Source organism: Protopterus annectens, chromosome 15.part0 (genome assembly GCF_019279795.1).
Source record: "Protopterus annectens isolate FY-2018-M chromosome 15.part0, PAN1.0, whole genome shotgun sequence".
In the NCBI taxonomy this organism is placed as follows: domain Eukaryota; kingdom Metazoa; phylum Chordata; order Ceratodontiformes; family Protopteridae; genus Protopterus; species Protopterus annectens.
The window spans coordinates 401,538,831-401,548,043 of record NC_056749.1 but is presented as its reverse complement, the minus strand read 5'-3'; the positions used below and the strand labels follow the sequence as shown (position 1 = coordinate 401,548,043).

Sequence of the window (9,213 nt, the reverse complement as noted above, 5' to 3'; positions counted from 1 at the left end):
ATTGACAACCACTTAATCCTGAAACAAACACAGCATGTGACAGATGTAGTTACGACTCACACAGTGATAAATCAAAATGGATGTCAACACATGCACATCATTTCCCTCACTAAATAAAGTCTAGACACATAGACCCACATATGCAGAGGTACTCACAAGTAACTTACCAAAACCCTAGATGTCTCCCGTATACTGCCTCAGAAAGCACATGCAAATAAAACCAAGTCAACATCAACTACTACACATAAAAATGCACATGACAGTTTCTCCAGAAGCAAGGCCCAAGGTGAAACACCACACATTTAAACATCTTGGTCAGACAAATGGAGCCCTGATCAGAATGGATAAAGAGATGGTCACAGTTAGTTGTCTGTCAGGGGACAGGATTCATCAGCTCATGCAGGCACTCAGGTCACTCAATCATAAGTACCAGTATGCCTCAGTCATAGTCCATGTAGGTGTGAATGAGCTGAGATGTACTTCCCTGGACTATATGAACAGAGACATGATGCACTTCTCTCACAACAAGTTGCAGGCTGGTATAAGCCTCGCCTTGAACAGCATTCTACCCTTACCAAGAATTATACCACAGTACAACAGAAAATGATTGACTTTAACAATTGGTTTAGTTACTGGTGTCATTCCAAGATGATCCAGTATTTCTCAACCTGGGACAATATGATTGACAGACCACTCTGCTTTGCCAGAGAAGGTCTGCACCTGTCACCACTTGGTTTTAGAATACTGGCTAAGGCATTAGCCCTACCCATATTGCCTTTTTTAGGCAGTGCCAAACCAACAGTCCTCCCAATGTAGAAAATTCTTCTAATGCCAAGCTGAAGGTACAACTGCCCAGTGCTATGAGTCTTAAGAAGAAACTGCACTCCCTGAATGCTCTATTTGCCTGGACAATGCTGACATCTGTGCAGTTACAGAGACATGGTTCAAGGTTGCAGAAAGCACCCCAGCAGTACAAGGTTACAATGCCTATCACACATTCAGATTACCCTCTGAAAAGAAAAAAAAAGGAGGATGCATTTCCATTTACATAAAAAGCAAACACACCTCTAGATTGGTCAAGCAGGATGACTCGCATGAGCTACTCCATGTCCAGCTGAGCACAGACAAAATCCCCCACCATATCATTGCTAGCTACAGGTCCCCAGCCATGAACCATGAAATCCACTCCGCATGCTAGAAGTTACTAGAATCACTTACCATTCAGCCCAACACACTATTCATGGGTGATTTTAACTACCCCTTCATAAACTGGAAATGTACATGACCACTAACATGCAGGCTCAAAGATTCCTAGACTTTGTCAATACAAATGTTCTGGAACCGCTAGTCTGCACTCATCCTAGTGGGAGTGCAACTAGTCTACACTCCCAGTACGGCTCAAATATCCTTGATAAGGTATTCACCCCACCCCCCCTCCCCAGTGCAATGTCCTCATTGCAAAGATCAAATCATAAATCAGTCTCCTTTGAAATAAATGAAACAGTAGTACCCCCACCAAACACTACAAACCTAAAGAATTTTTCCAAGGCAAATTACCTCCTTTTAGTGATAGCATAGATAATTTTAAAACTCACCCTAACCCCCAAAATATGGAGGCCTATGCATAAGTATACATAAATGTCTGTACAACTAATTAAACAACTGGATAGAAATGGCAGTGCCTGTCTGATTTAAACCCAGGTCTAGCCAGAAAAGCAAGCCACCCTGGCGGACCCCTATCATAAATAGGTTATACAACAGAAGGAAGACATTTTTATATAGAAGTAAGTGGGAGGGAACATAAAAGAGAAAAAAAAATCCTCCATTAGTCTCAACAGGCAAATCAGAGAATTAGTCAAGTTTTCAAAAGCTAAGTACGGGACTAAAATAGCCTCCCAAGCAAAGGATAACCACAAAGCATTTTTTAGTTATGTCCAAATTCTTAAGGAAAACACTCAACAATGTGCTGAGTTGACTGTAGATGGCACTACCTATAGTCAGCCAGAAGAAATAGCAAACCTGCTGATTGGCAAATTCAGGTCAGATTTCATTGCCTCATCCCCTCTGGTCACACCTCATAAAATACATCCTACCATTCCTTTGCTTGTTATCACAAAAGAACAGGTCATCACTGCACTTCCCAAAGCTAGAAACATGACATCAATGGGTCCTGACAGAATCTTAGGGTGCCTACTAAATAGCTTGAAACATGACCTAGTAGACAATCAATTTCTATTTAACCACAGTCTCCAGACAGGCTTTATCCTAGTAGAGTGGAGGACAGCAGCAGTTATCCCTCTGCACGAGGGGGAACATCAACTTGACCCAGGAACTACCGGCCCATAAGACTGACTAGCCCTATATGCAAGGCTATGGAAAGGATAATCATGGTTCTAATTAACAATGACATAGAAAGCCTCCAGACTCTAAATCAACCCAGTTTGCCTTTGTCAAAGGCAGGTCCTCCTGATCAATCTGGTGGATTTCTTTGAGAAGGTCACCAAGGCCATGGATGAGGGTAAGACAGTACATATATCCTACCTTGACTGACCAAGACATTTGACACAATACCTTAATAGGGTATTATAGATAAACTCACAAAACTGGGCAAAAAACTCTACCTCACCAGATGGATAGCCAAATGGCTCACTAATAGGAGACATGTTGTTAGAGGGGGGAAATCCACATCCAGCAAAAGGCCAGTCACCAGTGGAGTACCACAGGGCTCACAGCTGGACCCCTCCTGTTTGGAATACACGCTTCAGAATTCAAGGCAAATGTAGATTGTAGATGGCCTTTGGTTGAGCAAGTTTGCTGATAACTGCAAGTTGGGGGCAATCACTGACTCCCCAAACAATGTTGATATCCTACACAAAGGTCTGATGCAGACTAATAATTGATATCAGAGCCATAGCCTCAAACTAAATGCAAAGAAGTACATAATAATACCGACTGGGAAATCAAATACCCCTGCAAATTACAACATTGATAGCAGCCCCCCTAAGAGTGGACCCAGTGGTGAGAAATCTAGGTCCTTAGATAGATAGTCATCTGAACTTTGACCACCATGTGTTCATTGTGATGAGTAAATCCTTCTACATGGCTCATCCTATATACAAGGGCATGTCATCCAGAGCTAAGGATGTCGTACTATCACTGTACTCTGCCTTCATCAGAACAATAGTTGAATACAATGCACCATTTGGCATGTACCTCACCAGGCACCTGCAACAGCAACATTTGGAGCACCTCAGAAGTTTCTATCCAGCAAATGCAGGGTATAACTAATATGTCATATGTGGATGGATTAAAAGCCCTATCACTTTATTCAGTTGCCTACAGCTATGTACATAACCTAAAGGCTAAGACCCAAGCATGTGCAGAACTAGTGGCAAATGGTATCTCACACACTGACCCCACAGACATAGAAAACCTGCTAGCAGATAGGCTTGGTGAAAATTTCACTCCCTTTTCCCCTCCTAACATACAAGAAACCTTCCCCAAAACTCCCCCCACCCTACATATCTGAAGGGCAGGTCATAAAAGCCTTTTCCAAGGCACAAAAGCACAGCCTCTATGAGACCAGAAGACATCCCAGGCTGTTTTCTAAATAGGCTAAAACACAAACTAGCATAATCATGAAGTACCTTTTTCAGTCACAGCCTTACCACAAGCTTTGTTCTTGTGGAGTGGGAAACAGCATCAGTTATTCCCCTGCACAAAAGTGGCCTAGCAACAGACCCAGGGAATTACAGATCCATAAGCCTAACCAGCCTCATCTGTAAGGCCATGGAACTTATCGTTAAGAACCTCATAAATAAAGGCATAGGTGACCTCAAAACCCTGGATCCTACCCAATTTGGCTTTGTGAAGGGCAGATCCTGCCTGTTAAATCTGGTGGATTTCTTTGAAAATGTGACCAAGGCTATTAACAAGGGCAAATCTATGCAGACAGCATACCTTGACTTGACAAAGGCTTTCAACACAATCCCACATTCAAGCATTACTGATAAACTTAGCAAACTGAAAGTAAACCCCTTTGTTGTAAGATGGATTGCCAACTGGCTCACAAACCAGACACACACTATTAAAGTGGGTGACTCCACATCATCCAGTAGATCTGTTACCAGTGGGGTGCCACAGGGGTCAGTGCTGGGCCCCCTACTGTTTAGCATATACTTCTCACTAGTTCAGGTCAAAACTAAGAGGTTGTGGCTGACCAAGTTTGCAGACAGCTGCAAACTAGGTGTAATCATTGAATCCCCAAATTTTGTCAGTATACTCCGGGATGGTCTCATGCAGACCAGTGACTGGTGTATTAATCATGGTCTCAAACTGGATGTAAAGAAATTCATCAGCATTTCCTTCAGCGCAGACAATGTCCCCTCGCACTGTCAAATCAACAACAATACCCTAAGTCTTCATGAAGTGGTAAGGGACCTGGGATCACAAGTTAACTGCAACCTTAACTTCCACCACCATGTGTCCAGTGTAGTAAGGAAAGCTTTCTAAGTAGCACACTTGATTAGTAAAGGTATCACCATGAGAGCAAAAAAAGATATAACCTCCCCCTATACTCGATGCTTACCTGGCCCACAGTTGAGTATAATGCCCCATTTGGCATGTACTATACTAAGCACCTGCAGCAATTAGAGAGACCTCTGAGGTTTCTAACAAAGAAGATCAAGGGGCTCCAGCATGTGCCTTACACAGACCAACTAAAGTCCCTGTCACTATACTCTGTATCATATAGGCTTCTTAGGGGAGACTTAGCCTGACCTACAGAGCAATCCAAGACATAAACCTAATGAACTTGCTGCATATCCATAAATCAAACAGGATTAGGGGTACCCATTCCAAGGACCAAAATATGGCCTGCAACTTAAATAGGACATGCTGGAGGGACAAATTTATCTTCCAGCAACTTTTGAACAGGCTACCAATTCATGTGAAACAGAGCACATCTATGACGCTGTTCAAGAGGAGCCTGGACAAGTGGATGAGGCACCATAAATTCTTACTCTCCTGGACATGGGCAGTCATCACTAAATGCAATATTGGGTATTGACTAGCATTTCTATTGTATTACATTGGGATGAAATGGCTAGGCTTAAAATGACCTCTGGGTTGATAGTCTAGTAAACTCCTATGATCCTACCATTTACCCAGAGGTGATATATGCCTGACCTATAAAGCAGTCTCTAACCCAGCCCTGATGGAAACATTGCATATTTACAAAGCCAACTGCACAAAGACTACACATGCCAAAGATATAAATCTGATCTCTGACATGAATAGATTATGCAGAAGAGACAGATATATGTCCCAGAGATTGCTCATTCTCTGGAATAGGCTTCCTGTTCACATGAAGCAGAGCCCTTCCCTGACAATCTTCAAGCATAATCTGGGCTGATAGATGGGAATTTGCAAATTCACTCCTGGGTTGGCACCCATGTCCCTTACGAACAGAGGCCATCTGTAAAAATAGTCAAACACTACTTGTTGACCCTTATTTTCCTCTTGAGATAGAATATTGGGCAAAATCTGGATAAAACTGGCTAGGCTTATAAGACCTCTTCAGCTGTTAGCCGAGTAATCTCCTATGAACCCATGAACCTATGAAAAGTGGGATAGTGGTCTTATAGAGAAATTCTATTATAATGCCTGGGTTTATCGCCTTGCACAGTGCTGGCAAATGTATGATGCTTATGTCAATTAATGACTTTTAAAAGAAAATATTAGCCTCAGCAAGTATGTACTGCACTCTAGGAATTGGAACTAAATTCTCTAGGAAGTACTTTGAAATTTTAACTTCAAATATGAAGGAAATTATGATAAAGAAAGGAGACTTTATACTTAAAGAAAAAGGTAGTGGCACAATTAAAAATGTATAATTTCAGCTGCAGCTAATGCTTTAGTAAACTTTACTGGCTTACTCAATCTTATAGATGTTATTAACTTTTCTGAACCAAATCTTGGTTTTACACTCATTAATCCTATAGACTGGCACACACTCAAACACTGGAAAGTATGTATTTCAAACAATTTGTATTCTGAAATAGAAAAGGTAAGGTTAATAACATGTTCACATCAGACCTTATTATCTTATTTATATAGTAATGAGAAATCCAATAAAATTGGCTTCATGCAATAGACTGCCAGCTTCTACAATAAAGTTAAAGGATTTCATTAGTTTCTTACAACAGCTCATTGACTTTAAAAATAGCGATGAAGTATGTGATGTGATATTTTAGGACTCAGTGAAAGCATATTTATATAACTTTGCCTCATTTTGTTATTAAAGCAAGAGAAAGTAATGGGATACAAACTTTTTTAGAACTGCAATGAAAGATTGATAAAATAAACTTATAAAGGCAAAATTGAGAAAAAGATCTGCTATCAGAAATAAAAATATCAAATGCAGAGTTTCAGAAGAATCTACAACATCAAGTTTCTTTTCGTTTATACAACCATTAACTATACTGTTAACTCCTGGAGGCTTGCATAAGTTAGCTCTTATAAACAAAATGATAGCAAAAACTAATCATATAAGCAGTATATCTATTCCTGGTAGTAATAAGAAATATTTGGGTATAGAAGAAATTCTGGTCAGTTAAAAAAATGCAGTTATGAGAAAGCTAAATCACAGAACTGAAGCAGTGAAAGGACAATTAATGCCTTTTTAAAGAATATGCACAGATATTTTCAGTGCAAAGGAAGAAAATAGAAAGCATGTTTCTATAACAGAAATAAAGAATCAAATTAAAAGGCTGAAGAAAAATAATGTTTCAGGTAATGATGGCATCATTCCTGAATTATATAAAATATTGCCACAAAATGATTTAGCTGTTTTTCAGAATGTATTCACAGAAAGTTCAATTACATTTAACACACCTCCATCATGGAAATATGCAATCATTTTTTTCCTTATTAAAACAGGGTGATGATCTCACTCTATTGTATTCTTATAGACCTATTAAATTACTGACTGTTGAATAGAATTTTGTATGTCTATCATTGCCAATAGATTAAACATACGCTACCTACATTAATAGAAGAAGTTCAGACTGTTTGATATTAAATAGGCAAACAATGGATAAAAGTAAAAGATTATTAATTTAATTGATGGTGACAATGATGACAATAACAATAAACAAAAACTATCTGCAATTATCCTGGATCTAAATACAGTTTTTGATTAACTAAACTGGTCTTGTTTTCCTAAAATATGTGAAATAGGCAGACTTCCAAGTAAGTTTATATATTGTATTAATCATATTTATCAAAATTCATTCTCATATGTTAAACTAGGATAATTTAGTTAATAAAGATAAACACAAGTGCAAAACAAGAATGTTCCTCATCCCTTTATTATTTGCTTTGGATATTGAGCCTCTAGCCAATTACTTAAAGCTTCACAGCAGTATAGAAAGATGTAAAACAACTGATCAATTTACATCTAACCTTCACTTACTGCTGATGATGCATTGTTTTGTTAATAAATATATAAAAAAACAATAATAAAATATTGTGAATTGATTTCAGGTCTAAATTTCAGACAGAATAAAAATAATACCTTATTTATTACCAAAGTTAAATTATTTGATAGAAGCTAATAGTGCGTTTAAATGGGATTCATAGCTTAGTACTAGGCTAGCTGTCCTTGCTTGCTATTTCCCCTCCAAAGGTTAGAAAGAAACCCTGTACCTTGTGTTTGTGAGGCAAACACCCTAACCATTATAACAACTCCCATCTCTACTCAAACCATATATCAACTGTCCTTTTTTTCGTAAGCTCACTACACTTACAGCTCATGCCACAGATAAAATAAAACTTCACAAATTTGCATGTCATCAATGCACAGGTGCCATTCTAATCTTCTCTGTATCACTCCAATTTTTTAGCATATTTCTGCCAAACCAAGCACAGAATTGGAATTTAGCTAGTTAATTTACATTTCCACAGGAGAACTAAAAGCATATGCAGTGGTCTTGATGAGATTTGTACTCATGAATCCTGGTTAATAAGACCAATGCTCAAACCCCTGAACTATAAAGCCAACTTCAACCCTACATGTAATTGTAAAGAAATAAAAACAATAAATTATAAGTATATTTTATACAATATTAAAGTAGTAATAAATGTAATACATTATTTTCTATGGAAGATTGATTTTAATCAAAATATTATTTTGCCCATAATACTATACATTAAACAGCCAAAATCTTTAGTTATACCCACAATACTATACATTATACAGACTACTTCATATGTTCCTTATAAAGAACACATTCATCAATTTAAAAATAATTATTTGAAGTCCTTATGCAACTTTGGAACATCATGTTAGAAGATGAAAAGATTGTGTAGCAGGATTTATTGTCATGGAAAACTTCTATTGTATATTCAGTTTTAAAACAGCAGCTTTATCATTAAGTTCTCATATTATTCAGCCATTTAGGAAAAATGCATAAAAACATTTGGTTAAACAAAGAAATATCACAATACCAATCACATAAATATTGAATAATAATAATAATATGAAGTGGTTATTAAAGAAATATTTTTAAAAACATTAATAATCTAACTCAGTGTGAGAAAATCCAAAACAGATTTTAGAGGAGTGGAAACAGGATCTAGACCTCTAGATTCTGCCACATAATGAACCTCCTCCATTTACTGGAATACACATTCCTAGTAGACTGCTTTTGAGATGATGACAATATATGATTAAAAGCCTGTGAAAGTTTTGGATTTCTGGCCATAAAGGGAACTGGAAGAACAATGTGTTTTTTTCTTGTAGCATTTACTAATTGGTTTGTCTGTGTGATGTTTTGACTTTTTTGTTTAGTTGTTAGTTGTGATATTTTGCAGACACCTTAATGGTTATGGATATCAGCTGGGTTTAAAGAACCTGTTTTTCTAGAGTATAGCCAAACAGTCCACGTATGCTGTGCTGATGAGATCATAAGAAGGCCAAAACATGCATGTCCACAATTAGTGGGTTTGACTTTTATTGGCCTGAATTGGTCTATAGAGACTTAAAAAGAAAAAAAGGTAAAAGTCATAAACTTTCAGAAGCCATATAGTTAAAATACTTAATGTCTTTAAGGGGTCATTTGTATATATCCCCATGGGCCCCTATTACAAGAGGTTTAAGGTATCAGTGAAAACTCTAGCTTGGCTAGGTTTTTAGTTTTTAATAATTACTTT

At 37.8% G+C, this 9,213-nt stretch overlaps 1 non-coding gene across 1 annotated transcript; it reads right to left on the bottom strand.

Moving 5' to 3' along the window:
• Positions 1-7,819: 7,819 nt before the first annotated feature.
• On the bottom strand, positions 7,820-7,931 carry LOC122790177. Its single transcript, XR_006362942.1, has one exon. It is a non-coding gene; the product is annotated as a U6 spliceosomal RNA (small nuclear RNA).
• Positions 7,932-9,213: the final 1,282 nt, after the last annotated feature.